The sequence below is a fragment of the Oxyura jamaicensis genome, chromosome 2 (genome assembly GCF_011077185.1).
Source record: "Oxyura jamaicensis isolate SHBP4307 breed ruddy duck chromosome 2, BPBGC_Ojam_1.0, whole genome shotgun sequence".
Lineage (NCBI taxonomy): Eukaryota > Metazoa > Chordata > Aves > Anseriformes > Anatidae > Oxyura > Oxyura jamaicensis.
Window position 1 is genome coordinate 130,882,650 of NC_048894.1, and position 22,471 is coordinate 130,905,120.

Below are 22,471 nucleotides of genomic sequence, written 5' to 3' on the forward strand. Positions count from 1 at the left end.
GAAAGAAAGAAAGAAAGAAAGAAAGAAAGAAAGAAAGAAAGAAAGAACCAGAGAAATCCAATAATAGATCAAACTTTCAATTTCTATAAAAAACAGCTGTTTGTGAGATGCTAGGTTCACCGCCAAAAAGTGGGGTTATGAGGAGGCGGGAGCTCAAGGACTCTAGTCAGGTTTCCAGTATGGGAACCATCATCACAGAAGGAGTGATATTCTTCAAATATTTGGAAGAAGAGAACATATGTGAATTAAATTATCTATAAATGAGTGGGAATTTACTTCACTAGATTATGTAACATACCACTCTCACTTATGTTTGTGTATCTTATCTTTAGCTTGTACATTGTCTGTAGAGTTACATGAGTTTACCAGAGAGCTGAGTAGTATCTAGCTACTTAATTAAGAAAAGAATAATATAAGTAGTTACACATGAACATTAGCAATTGCAAACTCAGAATATGCCAAGGGTGACAGTCCCAGAGAAGTAAAAAGAAAAGATATTATTTCTGTGTAAGTGAAATGTTAGGTCAAATCAAAAGGTGAAATATTTCTCCACTTTCTCCACTATTTCTCTGCATAGGATAGGTTATGATAATTTTTAACTGCAAAAATGCAACAAAAATTGTCACTTCGGGATCTCCATCTTTGGCTGGCAGTTAAAATAAGTCCAAATCTTAGCATCTGAATGGGCATTTTGCCAATTTGAGTTATGTAAACTGCTGGCTGATTCTGAAAGATGCAGAATGTCATCCAAGAAGCAGATCAGTTTTGATAGCGGTGTTAATAATTACATATGGGAAACAGTTAGGTGTGCTTACCACCTCCATTGTAAGTGATCCAATAATCTATAAAAAACACCCTTAGATTTTTACAAACATCTTTCCAAACATTATCGTTAGAGTCACAGAAATGATTTCACAGTCTTAATATCAATCCTTTTTCACACCACAGTTTAAGTTCAGAATATATTTCAAACACAAAAAGAAACCTTTGATAAGATCATCATAAGGCACAGTTTCATTTGCAACACAGAAGCTTGTTGTGCCAGGCAGTTTATTACTAGCAAAGTCTCTTAATGGCATGTTTGCTTCAAATCACCACAAAGAATGCTGGTAGCTTCAACAGAGCTTGATAGTTCTATTCTTGTCATGTATGCAGTATGCTCAGTGTTGTTTGCCATTAATACATGAATGGTACATCTTTACATTGGTTTTGTTAGTTTTGTTTTTGTTGCCTTTTTATTTGTTTGTTTGTTTTAGTTTGTTTAATATTGCTCATCATTTGCAATATGGAAGAATAGGAAACATAAATGATCTTGTCAAGAAGCTTGGCTAGGCAACAGTCATATAAAATGCTTTATGGGCAGTCCTGAATTATATAAATTTATTTTTTTCAGAGACCTACATGCTCTGTGTATTTCAGATATTTGTTTCAAGATTGTGCAGCTGCATGAATGGAAAATATTTACTAAAAAAGCTTTAAAGTTTGAATCAATCAATAAAAAAATATTTTTACTTTTGTAAACTCTTATATATTGTTGCTGTTCTTATTAGTTTTCTCTGTAGATCCACTTTTCGTTCTGAAAAAACATTGTAATTAAATTATGTAGATAACTACAATATTGTAAGGAGTCATGTTTTTAATCAATACCACTGCAAGTCAGAATTAAAACATTCAGGGTTTGCCCATGTAGAGCAGATTAATGTGTTATTACAGTTTTCTTTAAAATGCTGTAACATAATTTTTACATGTCTGTAAATAAATATTTTATCTGATTTATGCACTAACTCAATTTTGTAATTTCTTCTGCTGAACTGTGATCCTAAGGAACTTTCCAGGAAAAATATGTTTCTCTCATGGAAAAATACCATTTAAAGTTCTGAGATAATATGGTGCTTCACAGACATTCCAAGCAGTAATAACAGAAACAGAAATCCATAGTAGCAAGTATTATTCTAAAATAAATAAAAGGAGAAAAATGTGGTAAATGCTGTTACCATTTTAACTGTTTAAAAAAACTTAAAGACCATTCCTAAAAATGTCTGAGAAGAAATGTGACAACCTTCCTGAAAAGAGGATTTGATGGGAGACTGGAGCGAGGGGGAGAGCAAGGTTCAGTAAGTTTCACAAGAATTGCACAGAATTTATAGAAATGAAGAATGCATTTTTATTCATCTTTGAATCGTATATTATCAAAACTGCATGAATATAACTTATGAAAAACATGTAAAGAATCATTAATATTTTTCTGTGCAGTATTCAAACTTTTTTTATTTATTGTTTATAATTTCATTCACAAGGTGCCGTTATTCACAAACTAAGGAAAATTAATCTATGAAGTCCATGAGAAAGTTTTTTAAATGATACTGGAATGGATGAGAACCAAGAGTGTCAAGAAATATATATGGTTTTTATATTATATTTAATTTTCACATTTGCAAATGTGTCATCGTTATTGTTACAACTATGCCAGATTTTACACAAATTTCATAAAATTTATAAACATTTTAATCTTATTATATTGGGTACAGGGCCATTTCCTAATTCAGAAAAAAACACTGCTACAGATTAAATAGTAGCTGATTAAAATAATTTCAAATTCCTTTATAGTGGAAAAGGAAGTCTGAATAATTCCATTCCCAGAAGTTTCTGACGTACATTTTCAGAAAAATCCTTAGTGGTCTAGAAAATTTAAATCAGTAATATTTGAGAGGAAAATGGATAATAAACTAAAATAAAAACTTTTTTTTTTTTTTTTTTGTACTTGTTTGTCAAGATCTTATGTAATTGATATCATCAAGAAAATTGACTCTGTTAATCTTAAATTATGCATTGGATGATACTGGGCATGAAGGCAATTCTTGCTGAAATTAAGGTATCAGTCCATGTTAGATGGATAAGTCATACAACTTTACCACTTTATGGACAAAGAACCATTCTGAGACTCAATAACTCTAAGGACAAAGAAAAATATTTCTTAGTTTTGAACTTGTTGGGAAAACCACTGTAAAAAGAATGCAAAATTATTAGACGAGTGGTTAGAGGAGTTTTCCATTAAGGTATGGAATCCTGTCTCTTCTTTAAGAGTCCTACAGGATGGTTCTAAAGCAAAGTGTTGAAAAGATTTTCTTCTCACAAAAAGTCTTCCCTTTGAGACAGTAACCTTGCTCCATGTCAACATAACTTGAGGCTTTTATTATCCCTGAAATAAACACGTAGGTTTTCTCCATAGTAAGATCTCCCCAAAGTCACCCACTCAGATCCAGCAGCCTCATATCATAAAATAAATAAAAAAATAAAATAAAATTATTATACAACTAGGCTACCACACAAGAGAAAGGATCTTATATGTGGTGAAGCTAAAGACATTGGGACAACCTAAACTACACAAAAAGATGTCTGATTTGGCCAGTGAGTGCCAATCTTGAATCAGCTAAGGACAGACCTGACTAAGGATTGTCTATTCCTAGAGAAAATAAAGTCTAGCCAAGGATATGACTAAAGTTTTAGGAAAGATTCTGTACACTAAGTAAACCCAGCACAATTTGACAAGTTAGTTTCTTTGCTCTGAGCATTTCTCGGCAGTGAAATGTCTGGGCATGGGGATGAGAGAGAACGTAAAGGCATATGCATACAACATTGACAGCCATTACAAGGAACATTGCTGGAAAACTGATAAGAAAAGTGCTTAGAAAAATCACAGAATGCTATAGAAAATAATCAGTCATTGGTTTTTTGGATGGTGGGGTTATTAACTCATTAGAGACAAAATGGACTGACGTTTTACACTGATATGTATTTTGGGGTTGCTGTAGTGAGTATTCATTTGGTTAACTTCTCAAAGAAGGGTTGCTGTTCCACACTTCTGTGAACAGAATTAATCCACAATTATCGCATCATGTTTATCAGAAAAACTAGTTCCCATATCATCCCGTATAAGTCCAGTTTACCAAGAAAAAGTATTTCTAATGGTTACATTTAAAACTTTCTAATGCTATCCAGCTTGGTATACTTAACAGCTAAGGTAATGAGAAGCTTTGTGTGACCACTCAGTGGTGTATTACTACATGTGAATATCTATGATGTATAGCTATGTATATAGGGAAAAAAAAAAATCTATTCCTCCATTGTTTTGTGCTTTGGATAATTAGATTTTTTTTCTCCTCAACTAGAGACAGCTAATGTTGTGGAAAATAAGAATTGAACTCATCCCGAGGATAACTGCTGATATCGGTCATTGAGTACCTCCAGTGCTTACTCTCACTGGATTCTTAAGCAGAAAATGTAATTGGTGCTCACCCTATAAGGAGTTACAGCAACTGTTATCATGTTATTTAAAGAATATATATATATATATATATATTGCAGTTGCTGGTATTGCTCCTGCTGCAGTATGTATCAAGTTCAGAAGCATAGCTTTCTTCCCTGTCTTCCACAGACCACAGCAGAGGAAGAGAGGATACACAGCATGGTAGGACTGTGAGCTGAATGAAGTGATTTACCTGTAGATAACAGGAAATCAGTGAAAGAGGATGTGCCGCTCACTTTGACTTTGAAGAAATACCCCTCACATTGCTTGCTCGGCATATTTAGTGACTTAATTTTCATGTCTCTACCTGTGATGCCGATATTATATTTTCAGGGGCTAAGCCTCCAAATTTTGGGGTGATTATGACTGAACTTCCTAAGAATTCATTTCTCCAGAAATAAAGTACATGGAAAGCTAACTCCTTTCAGAATTTTGGCCGTGTTTAATCACTTGATGGGAAAGTAAACAAAGGTTTGTTTACTTGAGTGGTTACATTAGCAGTATGCTTCCATTGATGAGGAAACTGTGGGTGGGATACCAAAGTTTCTGACACAATCTAAATGCCAAATTCCAATAAAATGTTCCCTGCTCCTGTGAAGGAAATGGCCATGTAATCTAGCAAATATGGTAACTGGACACTACCAGTAGAAAAATTATCTAGACAGCAGCCCAGGCTCTAACCACATCCATTAAATAGCTGATTTTGTGCCAGAGGCAACTGGATGCTTTACATTGTATTAGCCTTTCTCCACAGCTAAATGATTTTATAGTTTTTCAAAATAGTTTTCATTGTGAAAAATAGGTAAAACAGTTCAGGTAAATGAGGTAGCACTAACTTAAATCAGCATAGAATCTGGGTTAATTTTTTGTAAAGTTATTTCAGTTTTAGTTATTTAATTCATTCATTTCTAGGATAAGTAATGTTTACTACCTCTAATGAGTACAGGAAGACCACAAATATTTATTTTCAAAATATTAGCTTTTAAGCTTTTAAAGCACCTTTTCTTGACCTAATTTATCTGACTTTCTGCTATGCTAAACTAAAACTCCCACAGAATTATCCAAAAATAAACTTTTAGCAAATATGACATTCAGAAATTATTTGTGAAAAGACTTGAATTCATAAACACAAGAAAATAATGAAAAGAGTAGAAAGGTATTTTTTTAGATTGAAAAGTAGAATTTATAAAAATAGGAGAGCTTTCAGATATGTAAGTCTATTTGTTTTGTTTTTTTTTGTTGTTGTTGTTGTTGTTTTGTTTTGTTTTGTTTTCTGATTTACCCTTAGACCAAACTTATATGGTTTGACCATCCTACCTTCAATAACAATACTGTTATTGCAGCAAATCAAATTTGACATGTTCTTATCAGAGATGGAGCTATACCACTACTCATATTTCTAGTCATTCAAAATTCTGATTTATCTATTTGTTGTACAAGACTGTCTGCACAAAATTATATATATATATATAAAAATCAGGGTATGAAACAATGAACTGGGGGTTGTTTTGGTTTTTGTTTTGCCATCAGATATAACAAGTTTTTGTCTTTCATATTCTGTCCCCTATCAGTACTCAACACAGGTGAAGTAAGTTTAATGCAAATAAGTGCCTAGACATTTCTTTCGCTAGTTTTGTACAGGACAGCTTTCAGTGGTATATGCCATGAGATTTACTGGGTTTGTGGCAATACATTGCATTATTTGTGATTAATGTATCAGTGTGTGCAATGGTGTTTTACAAATCTATTCACTGAGTGCTATTATTTAAGGAAACGGGCCTCAGAGAGCAAGTGTCATGCCATGTCTCAGGAACACAAAAGTGTTTTTTTGACAGCAAGCTATATAAAATCTATTGTGATGATTTCAAGGATGAGTGACCTTTCATATTTTGATATTTCTCCATTTACGTGAGGACCATTCATAAGTGAATTGCATGTTCTGAGTGCTTTTTGCAGTAAGCCAACAAGGTAGAAAAACTGTAATCCAGAAGGGCTAAATGTGACTTATATTGAACAATTTGTTCCAAGATGGTTTGGGAAGATCCAAGGCATGTCACAATATAGCATAATAGCAAGAGACAATAATGACAATAAGAAAAATGGCAAAAATCACTGCCCATGGAATTGCATGCGGGTAGCCATGTAGACAGATGACATCACTGACTGCTCTATCAGATATGGACTTCAAGTACAAGAGAAGCCCTGTGAAACTCCATGCAATGCAGAGCTACAAAGAGAGAACTTCTGCTGCCTACTCAAGTGAACAAAAGACCTGAGCAGATATTAGATTTCCAGCAGTTTCCTTAGACAGCACTTTTCAAAGGTGTCTTTCTACAGTGGACAAGTTCAAACTCTTTTTCTATCACCTTCATCTCCCTTTGGGTGCATTTTGTCCCATTTGTTAAACTACAAACTTTTTCAGAAAAGAAAAATGCAACGAAGTGGTCTCCTAGGAATAAAGAGCATGAGTGAGTAGGTATGTGTGCACACATGATATGCACAGCCCATGGACCTGCAGATGAAAGAGATGCTTTTCCATCCCTCAGGGAAACCTCCTTGAGGAGTGTGAATCCTCACTATCTTCAGTGAGGTAGCAAGAGGCTGAATTCAGAGGATTAAAACTCTCACAGAACTTACAAGCTCTTCTTTAAAAACATTTTTATATGCAGACTCCAAGCAGTCTCAGAAATTTAAATCCTTTCCTGGCTATAGGCAGGGACTCAAGGGCACAGGAAGGCCTTTTAGTTGGCTCACAAAGGTTTTTCATTTGGTAATAGCAAGAATCACAGAGGACTGAACAGGATGTAGACCTGGTAAAACTGTTACAGATTAAAAGACTCTTTGGTACTACACTAGATCAGATCTTTCTCTTTATGGACAGAGATCTAAAACTAAATAGATAAGTCCACATCATGCTGGATGTAAATTTTTACAGATGTGAATAATCAACATTATAATGGAGACTAAGTCATAAATTATATCTCACTTTCCAGCAAAATATTCCAGTCAGGGTGGTTCTAAGTTGACAAATTGTTAATCATGTTTTGGAGCAAAATAGCATGTGAAAGCAAAATTATGTAATATTTCCAAGCTAAGCTATTTCCTTTGCCAATGATAATCAAATTTTAGTAGTCTCCATAGAAATGCAGATGAAAAATTAGAAAGCCATGACTGTATCCAACAGCAAATATAGAAATGCATAACATTAAGTATGTGTCCCCATAAGGCTTGGTTTGCAGGACTGCTGAGAAAAAAAACCTTTGCCATTGAAAATAATAGGTTTTAGTTACCGTGAATCATCATGACCGAGAAAGGATCATGCTACTGTAGCATGTTGTCTCTGAAAAAATATCCCAACTTTCATATTCTTCAAAGACATTTTTTGATTCAAACAAATATGAAACTTGCTAAAATAATGATTTTTCTATGTTTGCTCTTGTATGGTAGTCAACGCATTAATAAATAATGAACTTCAAATCACTTGAGGCCAGACGTTTTCCAGACAGGTTTTGGCCTAAAGACTTATAGAACCACAGAATGGTTTGGATTAGAAGGGACCCTTAAGGGACCCTTATGTAGTTTTATCCACCCTGCCATGGGCAGGGACATCTCTTACTTGACCAGGTTTCCTAAAGCCCAATCCAACCTGGCCTTGAGCACTTCCAGGGATGGGGCATCCACAGTTTCTCTGCACATCCTGTTCCAGTGCCTCACTCTCATACTGAAGGATATCTAATATCTAATCCTTCCTAATACTTAATCCAAATCTATCCTTTTTTAATTTAAAATTGTTACCCCTTGTCCTATCACTACACTCCCTGATAAAGAGTCCCTCCCCAGCTTTCCTGTAGGCTCCCTTTTGATACTGTAAGGTTCTCATAAGGTCTCCCTGGGGCCTTCTCTTCTCCAGACTGAACCCCAGCTGCATCAGCTTGCCTTCACAGGAGAGCTGTTCCAGTCCCCTGATCATCTTCATGGCCCTCCTCTGGACTCATCCTAATTGGTCCATGTCCTTGCCCTAACACAGGTGAAGGAACTTGCTCTTGGCCTTGTTGAAACTCACAAGGTTCACACAAGCCCACCTCTCTCTCCCAAGCCTGTCAAGGTCCCTCTATATGGCATCTCTTCCCTGCAGTGTGTTGACCACACCACACAGCTTGGTGTCATCAGCAAACTTGATGAGAGTGTACTCAATACCACTTTCCATGTCAATGACAAAGATGTTAAACAGCGCCAGTCTCAATAGCAGACCCTGAAGAACACTGCTCATTACAGATATTCACCATGACATTGAGCTGTTGAATGCAACTCTTTGAGTGCAACCACCTAGCAAGTTTTCTTCCCCACCAAGTGGTCCATCCATCAATTCCATGTCTCTTCAAATTATAGACAAGAATGTTGTACAGGACAGTGTCAAATGCTTTGCACAAGCCGAGGTACATAATGACAGTTGCTCTTCCCCTATCTACCTACCAATGCCATAACCCTGTCATAGAAGGCCACCAGAATTGTCACGCATGATCTGTTGTTAGTGAAGCTGTCACAAATCACTCCCTTATTTCCCACTGGAAGCATATTTTCCAGGAGGATCTGCTCCATGATCTCACCAGGCACAGACTTGAGACTGACTGGCTTGTAGTTCCCCAGGTCTTATTTTTTTTCCCTTTTTAAAATGTGGGTTATGTTTCCACTCTTCCAGTCAGGGGGAACTTCACCACACTGCCACAACTTCTCAAATATAGGGGCTTAGCAACTTCATCCACCTGTTCCCTCAGAAGCCATAGATGTATTTCTTTAGGTCCCATGGACTTCTATACCTTTAAGTTCCTTAGATTGTCTCAGACCTGATCTTCTTCTACAGTTTACAGTTCATCATTCTACTAGTTCCTGCCTTTGCCTTTGGGAACTTGGACTATGTGGCTAGAGAAATTGACAGTGAAGACGGAGGCAAAAAAGTCATTCAGCTTTTTCCATATCCTGGGTAACCAGGTCTCCCATTACATTATGGAGAGGGCCTATAATTTCCCTGGTCTTCCTTTTATAACTGACATACCTATAGAAACTTTTCTTGTTGCCCTTGACATCCCTAATCAAATTTAATCCTAATAGGGCTTTAGCTTTCCTAACCTGATCCCTGCCTGCTTGGATGATTTCTCTGTATTCCTCCCATGCTACCCCCTTTTCCTGCCTGAGTTTGGTCAGGAGCTCCTTGTTCATCCATGCAAGTCTCCTGGCATTTTTGTCTGACATCCTCTTTGTTGGGATGCATAGCCCCTGAGCTTGGAGGAGGTGATCTCTGAACATTAAGCAGCTTTCTTTGGCCCCTCTTCCCTCCAGGTATTTGTCCAATGGCACTCTACCAAGCAGATCCCTGAAGTGACCCAAGTCTGATCTCTCAAAATCCAGGGTAGTGAGCTTGCTGTACAACCTTCTTGCTGCCCTCAGGATGCTAAACTGCACCATTTGATGGTCACTATAGCCAAGACTGCCCTTGAGCTTCACAATCCCCACAAGCCCCTTTGTTGGTGAGAATGAGATCCAGAACAGCACCTTTCTTTGTTGGCTTTTCTATCACTTGGTGAAGGAAGTTCTCATCAATGCATTCCAGGAATCTCACAGATTGCCTATGCCCTGCTGTGTTGTCCCTCCAAAAGACATCAGTGGTTGAGGTCCCCCCTGAGGACCAGGGCTTTGAGACTGCTCCTAGCTGTCTACAGAGCATCTTCATGAAATTGTTTTATATTTGTCAGTGGGATGACCATGAGCCAGCACTGTGCCCTTGTGGCCATGAAGGCCAATGACATCCTGGAGTGTATGAGAAGGGGTGTGGTTAGTAGGTTGCAAGGGGTTCTCCCCACCCCAGGCTCTACCCTGGTGAGACCGCAGCTGGAATATTGCGTTTAGTTCTGGGCCCCTCAGTTCAAGACGGACAGGAAACTGCTTGAGAGAGTCCAGAGCAGAGCCATGAGGATGATTAAGGGCATCGACCATCTCCCTTATGAGGAAAGACTGAGGGAGCTGTGTCTCTTTAGCTTGGAGGAGACTAGCTTGGAGGGGTGACCTTATTAATGTTTATAAATGTGTAAAAGGTCAGGAGGACAGAGACAGGCTTTTCTAAGTGACATCTAATGACAGGACAAGGGACAATGGGTACAAGCTAGCTCATAGGAGATTCCACTTAAATGTGAGACTAAACATTTTCATGGTGAGGGTGAAAGAACAGGCTGCCCAGTGGGCTTGTGGAGTCTCCTTCTCTGGAGACATTCAAAACCTGCCTGGATGTGTACCTGTGTGACCTGATCTAGGTGCTCATGCTCCAGCAGGGGGATTGGACTAGATGATCTTTCAAGGTCCCTTCTAATCCCTAACATTCTGTGATTTTTTGGGAGGGTGAGTGGATGGGGCAGGAAACTTTATATATTTCAAGGACAAAAGGAAGCATTATGATTAACTGGTCACCAGCATAACACAGAATACAGAATTCCTGCTACTACTTCCAGCAATGCAAGAAATTAATTACTCTGCATTTATGTAACATTAAGATTCTTTATAATTCTGAAAAATACCTTTTTGATTCTTTATCACCAAACTATACCCTTTACAGCTTTAGTTTTTAATGAATCTTTTGGACAAAGTCTTTAATTTGTACTTAATATGGATCATTTCTAACCAAGAGAGCAGCAGCAGTCCCACTGGGATGATTGGTTGAAAGACCAAGCACATTTACAAAGTAATGGATAGCTGGGGGGACACCCTTGGGCTAATAAAGATCTAAGCCAATAAACCTCATATTGCAGCCTGTGCTGACCCTTCTTCAGTGTTATGTTAAAGGGTGAAGAAGTTTGGAAGGACCTAAATCCTCTCACATTCCAACTTGTCCTCAGATATCCATGGGTCTGGGGGTGGCTGGGTTTAGATTCTGAGTGGTGCCCAATTCAGTACCAAAATCTGGTCATGTTCAATGTATTGAATTACCATGATCATGGATGCACTAACAGCACAATACACCTTCAGTCTAGTAGATTAAGGGCTGGTGTAGTTTATTGAAGCAACAGGAGTACAGGTTCTTTTGTATTACACATCATAAATACACTGTCTGCAAAGCATGTGTAGTTACCAAGAATATGACTAACACAAACAACTACATACAAGTTAACTTATGAAGCAACTCTATAGAGACGGTCAGGTTTCCCAGGGAAGCACTCACTATAAACAAGGGTTTGGATCTCACCCAATAGGCATCCCTACAGGGAGGGGGAAGAGAGGTTCAGCCCATCAACTGATCCCAGAAGTCAGCGATGTCCTCCCAGCTTGTCTGCAATGGTATCTTCCCTAATATTTTTCTTCACTTGAGACATTTTTATGCTACTTTTTTACTTTCAGGTGAAGCTTGAGTGACTCTAATTGTATATACCTTCATTATGATTGATATAAAAATTTTTTGCCTTTGCTCAGCGAAATTCAGAGCGTATGCTCAGTGAGGGGTGGTTGCACATTGGAGGTGGGTAGCCCTTGGGATGAAGGTGTGTTTTGGCATCATAATGAGGTTATAATGAGCAAAGTTCACTCAGAGGACATGATTTTGTTATCAGTTCATCTCATGCCCTGCAGTCTATCAGTTCCAAAGTACTATCAAGTTCCCCATCCCTGCAGTGGTGCCACAGAGTCTGGCCACGGTGTCTTCACTCCATGGGATTTCTCTTAGAGTCAGCAAACCAATCTCCCCAGGTGTTACCAATACCTAAGGTTCCATATTATGTTGCCAAGAGGACTATCATGCAACAGATTTCTTGCATATCTGCCACATTTCACCTTGGAAGTTTCCTCAGTGTTGAACCTTCTCTTAAGATGTAGAAAAAAAATTATTCTCAATAAGTCACCTCCAGCAATTATTCCACATTCAAATGTGACCTAGAAGCAGTATAATCATGTGAGTACTATGCAGTACCTATATACCTACAGAGCTTTCCAGGAGCAGGTATGCTTGTCCTGGCTTGCAATTTTTACTGTGCTTCTCATGGCGCAAAGGAGGGCCTGAAATTTCCATACACCTACATAGTGTGACTGGACTAGACTATCTCTAGAGGTTCCTTGCTACTTCAACTATTCTGCAATTTTATCATTCTGTTACAGTACACATATGTACACACACTTTATATGTGTACACATGTGCATACATGTACACACATAAAGTATATATTAAAAAATACTGAAGCTGTGCAGGTAGCATGTCAGAATCAGCACGTAACCCATCATATATATTGCTTACTATAAGCATCTCTCACAAATACTGAAAATAAAACATATTCTCAACGTGATTGCTTACTCAATCAGGAAACTTCCCAGTTGAGTCTTGCAGCTGCTAAAGTTGTGCTCAGCTTGCTCTCTCTCTCATCCTGTTCAAGCTTAATATTCTTTCGTAGTCAAATAATATTTAGTTCTTGCAACAGTTTCAGCTGGAAAGAATCAGAAAGTCCCATCTGAGGAAATTCAGTTTGATACACACCTACATCAAACAAGGTAGGGTGTGGAGACAAAGTCTATAATGCAGTGAAGGGAGATAGTCCTACCTAGTCCTTATCTGGGATATTTATGCCTGGTAATGAGGTAGTGCACAAAGAAGAGCTACAAGATTAATATTAGACAAACACTCATCCCAGGTATCCCTACAGAAGAGAAATGTGCCTGAGCTCTTCCAGCAGATTTAGCACTTCCTTGCTTCCTGAAACAAAACAGCATGAGCAGGACTACAGTTCAGGGCTGGCATTGGCACATCTATACACCACACATCTTTTTGTGGTTGTAGTCCTCATGACTTGACTTGAAGAAGTACTGGGAGTCCACAAGCCCCATGAGAGTCAATGGCAATTCTGTACATTTAACTCCTCAAGCACCTTTCATTAGAGGCACCGAGGAAGTAATTTAGAAGGTTAAACACAGGTTTTTAGTGTTATTTCAGAACTCACTGCATATTCTTTGTGATTTCCACTTATTTATCCACAAAGGAATATTACTTACACAGTCCCATTCATACTCTCCAGTTTCAACTCTAGAGTTTTGAACTGGGGGAATATGCCAGAAAGAATGTCCAAGGAACACAAGGAAAAAAGCTGACTGAGGGAATAAAAGTGTCACCTGAAGATGTATAATTTTCATTCATGTCAGAAACAGTTTCCAAAAATCTGCTTAAATAACTTAGAACTATTCCACAGAAAGCCATAGAAAATTTGAGAAAGGGAAAAAAAAAAAAAAAAAAAAAGTTTGTGTGAAGTTTATAAAAAAGTACATTAGCAGCAATAACACTCAGAACTATGGATGAGTCTAACATTTAACTAAAGTAGGAACAGAAAGCTCAATCTGGTGTTACACAGAGAAAAAAAAATAAAAAATAAATAAATATAGCATGTGTTAAATTATCCTTTAGTACCAATGAAAGAACTCCAGACTGTCACCTATTATTCAGTCACACCTAAACTCAATTATTGCCACAGTGACAGCTGCAGCAGGCTATTTCATAATATACTCCAGCCTGTGCCATCTTTGTATTGCTGGGCTCCCAATTAAAAGAAAATTACCAAAGGCCCATTTTCTTGGCTTACCACTCTAGGAACTTGAAAAGTAAGAATGATTGCTCACCATGAACTGTGAAATGAACATGAAAGTTGTGTAGACTTCCTTTTTGCCTTTGAATTACAGGTTCATGTCTGGTTTAGAATTAGAGCCACTTTGCTCAGTGAAGTTACAGCACAGCAGACCTGTAACCTGGGTCCAAGCCTGGCTGAAGAGCAACCAGCACAAGCCATCAGAGACATTTGTGGAGAAGGAAGGGCTGACTCACATCTTCTGATGAGACTTGCATCAGCTAAAACCATATTAGAGAAACCAGTTTTGAGAAGGATGGGACAGTTTTTGAATCATGTCCACCTTTCTAATCTGAGTAAAAAGTAAAAATATTAATAAAAAAATATAGACCCTTTGCATTTCTTTAAATTTATTGCTAAGGTCTCAGTTTTCCTGGTGTCCTTGGCTAAAACTGAGGATCTTGATAGAATTGTAGTAGCTGAGACAGCTTTCCTCAGTAATAATTCTAACATTGTTTATTTTCCTGTGAGTGAGATGATAAAAGCCAAGAGCTTGAACAGCACTCAGAAAGGGATCAACCATTCTGTGGGTAATGAAATTTTCCACAAGAGTATTTAAACAGGAATAGATTTTCTTCTTTTAAGAAGGACATCATTTTTTCTTCCAATGTGTAAACTAAACACTAACTGAAAAAACAAAGTGAAGGTGGAAACTGGTTATTCCACGACTGTTTACCTGGGGATTTCTTGCACCTCTGTCTGCACCCTCAAAGTAGGACATGATCAGAGCCTGTGTAATAGGACTTGATGGAAGCAAGGTGAGGCTTAAAAGTTGTAAAGCAGAGAGACACACATTACAGCTGTACATTTTTTTTTTAATGGTAAACTGTAGTATAATGATCCCTTCACAGCAGAGTGGAGAGTATTTCAGCTTACAATTTTCATGCTTTAGAGAAGTACAAATATACTGCTAGTAACCTCCTGCTGCTAGTAGGAGGTGAAGCTACACCATAATCAAGGTCCTATATCAAGTATTTCCTTCTTTAGAAAACAAAAAGGTACAAGGGTAGTTCATGTGTTCAGGCTTAGCTGAAAGACCATGTTACCCATACCACAGCACTCTACTGTCTGATTTGTTATACGTACAATTAATCTAGTAATAATTCCTAGCTGTTCTGTATATTGCTATTTAATTGTGCACTAAGGAATCTTCTGGTCTGCTGTGATTAGGTGTAACGTGATACAGCTTTTATTATCAGTATGAAAATGAGAGTTTTCTGGTTGAAAACTGCATAGTTTCACATTCGGTTTTGCAATGATTCATCCTATTTATTATGTATAAGGAATGTACTAAATCATACCCAGATTTACTGCTCTTTCTCTCTGAGTAAAAAGCGAATTTTCTGAGAATTTTCAAGGGAATCTGTTAATTACTTTATGAGTTAAATTTATTTAGCGATGAAACCTTTAACTTAGCAATCAGTATCAGACCTTTTCTCTGTCCCTAGTGATATGCATATTGCAAGTCTGCATACACAAGCCCTGGCAAAAGAAGAATTCTTGAGAACCTGGATAGGTTTCTTCTTTCTATGGTTTCTTGTGGGGTTAGAGGATTGTACCAACAGTTCAATATAAAATAAAGTTTTTCCTCAAATAAAGTCTTTACAACTATAAGCTTCTTAAGAGAAGCTTGCAACACTTTTAAAAGACTACAATCTTTTATTATGAACGACAAAACTGAGGCTACATCATATCCCTATTTTAGTTATTGACTCAGTTTTGGTCACCATCACCTAGTAGGGAGCCCAGGAATGGAGAAGACAGGCAGGCCTGGTGTGGGGGCTTCCTGGACAGACTTTGCATCCAGGCTTTAGGTAGTTTTGTCTCCAGTTCTCCTTGCTGCAGTCCCCAAAGGGACTACTTGGGCTCACCTTGGACTTGACTCATGACTTTGCCATGACCAGGGCTACTGATGGACCCTGTCCTTCTCACCACCCTGTCCTGATGCTGTGGAGCTGTGCCTTCACTGGGGAAAGCAATGCCTTGCTGTACTCGCAGCTCATTCTCTTCAATGGATCCACGGGCTCTTGCTGCTCCCTGACATGCACAAACCAAGTCACTGCAACATGCAGGGAACCTGGTTTACTGTGAAGGAGCTGCTGTAGTGAGCATACTAATGAATGGTGGCACCAAAGTTATTTAGTTTAATTGACTATTAAATAGAGATTAACAAAAATCAGATTTTTTTATTGCATGGATAAAATTCATTTTTCAGCATTTCTGTTAATGTTTCAGAGATTTCTATAAATATCTTTAGTACTTGTATGTCTTAAAACCCAAAATAGAAATATCCTTACTTGTCATGGAATGGGACATGATGGCAAATTTAGAAAATAATGAGCATTTCAATAGAGTGCTTGCTTTTTAATGAAAAATGACATGCCCACATCTCCATAATTTATTTCAGGTTATTAAGCTAAAATACGTTGTTCTAAATCAGTTCAATATAAAATAGTATTTTTAAAAATAATTCACTAGATTGTGAAAGTTATGGTTTATATGGCAGAATCTTTGTTATTTTCCTATAGATTATGGTTTATGTTATTTCTCATGCTGCATAAGAAGTATGACACAACCTATGATCCATTACAGAGGTAAGTCAGTGAAGAGACGCATGCATCATGACAGATTTCAATTAGAGGTGATTCATATGCATAAAGGTTATGTGAATCTGTCATGTACTGGAAAACCAGGGTCACAACTCAGATCTTGGCAAAATGCATTTTATGACAGAGATATAATCAGTTCACATCAGAAACTACATAAAATGCAGTTTATTTGTGAGCTAAAATAGTTGGAAGTATATTTAATTAATTATTCACAAATTTAATCAAGAAGAGAAACTGCACACAGACCTAAAGAAGTAAATTGCAGCTAATTATTAAAGCTGAAAAACAGAAAGTAAACAACTGCTTATGCATTCTTTGACATTTGAATTTCACTCTTCCTACTGGATTATAAAAAGAGCTAACAAGGCAGGCCAGACACCTTCTGGGAGTCTTTGCAGTGTCCTTTGAGATTCCTGAAGGTTTCTGGGGTAGGACATGGTCAGCCACCTACACCAGCAGGAGAGCAGAGGAGCTGGAACTAGGTTGCCTCTAGGACTGTTGGTTGCAAATTTTACTTTTTTTTTGCACAGTAAAAATCAAACCTGTTGTTTAAAAACAGAAGAATGACAGCTGGAAGTGATGGAAGGCTTGCAGCTGAGGACTGTTCCAGGCAGTGGCAGCACTGCCCACTAGCTTGCCTCCACCACAATGACTTTGTGCAGTGTGTTGAATAAACTTGGCAGAGCTAAAGGAGAGATACTTCCGATTTGCTGGGGGTGAGATGTCTTGGGTGTTTGCAAGGTCAGATATCTAGGCTGCTTGTCAGGTCACCTGCATGGCCACAACCAATGACAAATGTAGGTGGTGGGATTGTGAGGCCAGGAAAGGGAAGGAGCACAAGAAAACCCTTTTGGAAGTCATCTGATCTTGCATCAGGTGAAAATGGTTTGTCAGAGCTTTGAATTTCCTTCCAAGGTTAATTTCAACAAATAATCTTAATGTTGTGCAAACAACTCCCCAGTAATCAGGAGTACTGCACAACATGGAGCAGACCTCAAACCACTGGGTTCTCCTAGGCTTGCTACCAAGGAGATGCTACCAGAGAGCTATTACTACACAGACAAGCAAATTCTTTAAAAGCAGTGTTCATATTCATTATTTTCAATTTCAATTACTAGATATGCATATGCACCCCTTCTGCTTAATATCAGACCAAAAATGTAGGTAGGTCTGTATTTTAATATTCAAATGTGGAAGAAGTCTTGCCATGATATTGACTATTTACAAAATATGAGGGAATATTAAATATAGAAACATAAAATCATAGAATATCCCGAATTGGAAGGGACCCATAAGGATCATCAAGTCCAACTCCTGGCACCACACAGATTTACCCAAAGGTTTAGACCATGTGACTAAGTGCACAGTCCAATCTCTTTTTAAATTCAGACAGGCTCGGTGAAGTGACTACTTCACTGGGGAGCCTATTCCAGTGTGCAACCACTCTCTCAGTGAAGAACTTCTTCCTGATGTCTAACCTAAACCTCCCCTGCCTCAGCTTGACACCAGTCCCTGAGGTCCTATCACTGGTCACTAAAGAGAATAGATTGTTGCTTTCCCCTCCACTCCTCCTCATGAGGAATCTGTAGACCACAATGAGGTCTCCCCTCAGCCTCCTCTTTTCCAGGCTGAACGTAGTCACCCATATATGAGGGAATTGGCTGAGGAGAGTCACCAAGCCACTCTCCATCATATTTGAAAAATCATGACAGGCAGGCAAAGTCCCCAGTGATAGGAAAAAGGGAAATGTCACTCCCATTAAAAAAAAAAAAAAAAAAAGGTAGAAAGGAAGACCCAGGGAACAACAGACTGGTGAGTCTCATCTTTGTGCCTGGAAAGATCATGGAAAGAATCCTCCTGGAGTCCTGGAGGCAATGCTAAGGCACATGCAGGACAAGGAGGTGATCCAGGACAGACAGCATGGCTTCACCGTGGGGAAATCATGTGGGACCAATCTGGTGGCCTTCAGTGATGGAATGACTGCATCAGTCAACAAGGGAAGACCAATTGATGTCATCTACTTGGACTTCTGCAAGGCTTTTGACATGGCCCCATAAAACATCCTAATCTCCAAACTGGGGAGATGGATTTGAAGGGTGGGCCATCCAGTGGAAAAGGAATTGACTCAATGGCCCAACCCAGAGAGTGGTGGTCAATGGTTCTATGTCCAGGTGGAGACCCTCAGGGGTCTGTCTTGGGACTGGTGCTTTTCAATATCTTCATCAATGACATAGACAATGGCATTCAGTGCACCATCAGAAAGTTTGCAGATGACACCCAGCTGAGTGATGCAGTTGATACCCAAGAAGGAAGAGATATCATTCAAAGGGACCTGCACAGGCTAGAGAAGAGGACCAATGTCAATGGCATGAGGTTCAAGTCCAAGTACAAGGTGCTGCACCTGTGTAGGGGTAATCCCAGGCAAGAGTACAGACTGGGAGAAGATCTCATTGAAAGAAGACCTGCAGAGAGATACTTGGGGGTTCTGGTGGACAAAAAAGCTAGACCTGAGCCAGCAGCGCGTGCTTGCAGCCCAGAAGGCCAACTGCACCCTGGGCTGCATCAAAAGAGGTATGACCTATGACCAGTGGTCTACTCTGCCCTCATGAGGCCCCATCTGGAGTACTGCATCCAGGTTTGAGGCTCCCAGTACAAGAAAGATGTGAACAGGTTAGGGTGAGTCCAGAGGAGGGCTAAAAGATGATCAGAGGGCTGGAGCACCTCTCCTATGAAGAAAGGAGAGCTGGGCATGTTGAGCCTGGAGTAGAGAATACTCCGGGGAGACCTTATTGTGGCCTTCCAGTACTTAAAGGGGTCTTATAAAAAGGATGGAGAAGGACTCTTTACTCAGGTGGATAGAACAAGGGGGGATGGTCTTAAACTAAAAGAGGATAGATTTAGGTTAGAGAGTAGGAGGAAATTTTTCACTGTAAGGGTGGTGAGACACTGGCACAGGTTGCCCAGAGAAGCTGAGGATACCCTGTCATTTGAGGTGTTCAGGGCCAGGATGGATGGAGAGCCTTGGCCAACCTGATCTGGTGGGTAGCATCCCTGCCTATAGCAAAGGTTTTGGAACTAGATGATCTTTAAGGTCCCTTCCAACCCAAGTCATTTTGTGATTCTATGCTTATTATTCAAAAAAATGTAGATAGACATCTTTTAACACATTTACATGACCACTTATTATAAAACTCTTTAAGCCCTCCTGTTAGAGAGATTTTCCAGTTTTTAATCCTCAGTCTTCCCAGGTTCATTTCTTTCTTGTAATCTGTAATTTAATATACTAAAGTCTAATATTTTCATAAAGAAAGAAAATACTTCAAAGGAATAAATGAAAAACATATTCCATCTCCTACTATAACTCTCCAAAATGGGATTTTCAAATAAGCCTGGGGAAGCTTGATCCCTCCTGACATATTAGAGCTTCTGAACATTTGATTCTTGTAGTTCCTTTAAACAAAAATCTTAGGTCTGAGGCAGTTTGGGGCTACTCTATTTTTTTCATTTATTTTTTTAGATCAAACTTTCCTCTCAGGCACCCATTTACTTTCTAAAAGCAGTTAAATTTCCTTCTCCTTTTAATAAACAACAACAACAACAAAAAAAAATATCTGATGCAATCATCATGATTGCCTTAATATTGGTTCTGGTACCTGTGAGGCATCTCTGAGGACTGAATGTTGTTTATGAACAGCTTGATTTTTCAATATACAATTTCATTTTCTCTCACTCTTCTTAACTCTACTTGAAGTTTATATATTTTCCATTACTGTAAAATTGACAGTCTTTGAATACACCAAATATAAAAACACTACTAAATGGCATTTATGAGCATCACTTTATCACTTTATGTGGAAAGAAATCACTAAAAGATCTGTTGAATTTATAACTAGGAAAGCAGAACAATTCTTTCTTTCCAAACTTATATATAAAAAAAAAAATTATCTAAGCAAAGAATTATAGCAACTGGAAGTTCAATATCATGCCTTTGAGAATTACAATCTGCTTAGACCAAGTAAAACTATTTGAAAGGAAGTATTAAATAGTGGGAAGTAGTTATGTGTGGTAATTTTTTAAAATATTTGGATTTCTCCTTTCAGTCCCAGTCACTTTCTTATCTGCAGTATCCTTTTCAGTTCATATCCAGTTCACAGTTTAAAATCTGAAACAGTCTTTGAAGTATCTCATTTATAGATTAAAAAAAAAAAAAAAAAAAAAAAAAAAAAAACAGGTATAATTCTTTTTATTATTATTATTATTTTTCCCCCTGCACTGAGGGAAAAGACCATTGAGACCCTTGATCATGCACTTAGGCCCATATGGAAAAAGTATTATCTGGATTCCTGTATCAAAGTAGTGATAAGATATTTATTCAGTCACAGGTGGAGTTACATTTACAGTTATTGCTGATATAGAGTCCTCGAGATATGATTAACTATCTTAATCATATGCTGTTAACATAAGATAGCTGTTTTGTCAGGAAGAATGTCAACTTCACTTAGAAAAAAGTCAGGCAGCCAAGTCATGTTCCTAAGGGTGCTACAAAGGAAAACATATCCCTTCTCCTTCTGTCCTCCACATTGCACACCAAATGCATGCAAGCTTTCGTGGTCATGTTTTACCTCTAGAAATGTTTTCTGCACCACCAGCTTCTGCTGCTTTCAAGAGTCTAATGACTTCCCTAAAACAAACCAGATAAGCCTAGTAGAATTTCCACATTATTAAAATATTTTTAAGCATGGATTTTTTTTTTCATTTTATTTTATTTTTTGAGATATATGTATAGCTTAACTACCTGCTTTGCTTTGATCCAGGTCCTTGGTGGTATGTGGTGTACTCAGATTTTGTGACTACTGTACCTAAGGGACTCATGAAGCAACTTGTCACATTTGTTTTGGGACTAGTGTTACCTGATTGTCTAATTTCAGAAGGGCCTTTGTAGTTACTGTGATCTGTCTATTAAGTACCTCGGTAATACATCTTGTGTGCATGAAATGGTGTGCCAGCATTACCAACATGCTCTGCCCAGGCTGAGGAATTTTTTGTCTCAGCAGAATTTGCTGCTTTGCTTAGAATGCTCAGGAAATGCAGCCACTCTGCTTGATCCCAAAACAGGTATGGTCAGTAGTGGTTCAGCCATGGTATAGCTTTGTGCCAGTGAGATATCCACATGAGATGGGACAAAGAGTCACTGGAGTTATGAATGTGTTACTATTTTTGTACCTGGACATGACTGCAGATTAAAACTTTGGAAGTGTCCTGACCTGCCTGGTACATGCACGTAAGACTTGGTGGAACACGAATAAAAAAATTTCTCTGCAGCTCCTAGTAAGAGTACAAGGAAACAAGGGCAATGTTAATCAGTTTTCCCCTCTTCCCTTTCTATGCATTTCTTCTTGTTATTGGAATAAATAAATCACTACTCTTTCCAGGGCTTTCAATCTGTAACCTTTTAAATACTTATTCCACAAAGAAGTGTGAAATGAGTTTCTCAAGGAGTAAGCTGCATGAAGTCAAGGATATGGTTCCAGGCAAAATATTACATAGCAGTGCTTCTTTCTGCACTGTTATCTTCTCTTTCAGAGCATATATCTAAATTCAATCTAGAATTATTTTAACATTCTCTGAAGTCAGTGTGATGGCATTTCCATTTGCTTGCATATTTTTGCAGAACTTTCTGTAAATGTACACTACTTAGTATTAACAATGTGTTGTTATACTGCTTTCTTCAATGACAGAAGGAAATTTTATTATTACACACTCATAACCATGTTAGTCTCTTTAGAAAAAAAATGTTATTTTGAAGCATTATTTGAGAAATAATATATAATTAGCTAATTTATTGAAAAGTTTGAATGTCCATACACAACTACCTCTCTTCTACAGCAGAGATGCTTTTCTTTGTTTTGCCCATC

General features: G+C 38.1%; 1 protein-coding gene across 14 annotated transcripts in view; it reads left to right on the forward strand.

Annotated features, from left to right (window-relative positions):
• Positions 1–1,970, forward strand: part of RALYL (RALY RNA binding protein like) — a 409,045-nt gene extending 407,075 nt beyond the window's left edge. For all 14 annotated transcript variants that reach the window (XM_035317320.1, XM_035317321.1, XM_035317322.1 and 11 more), the window contains one exon: positions 1–1,970. This exon is cut by the window's left edge and continues 1,432 nt beyond it. The gene's annotated coding sequence lies outside the window, so the exon portion shown is untranslated.
• Positions 1,971–22,471: the final 20,501 nt, after the last annotated feature.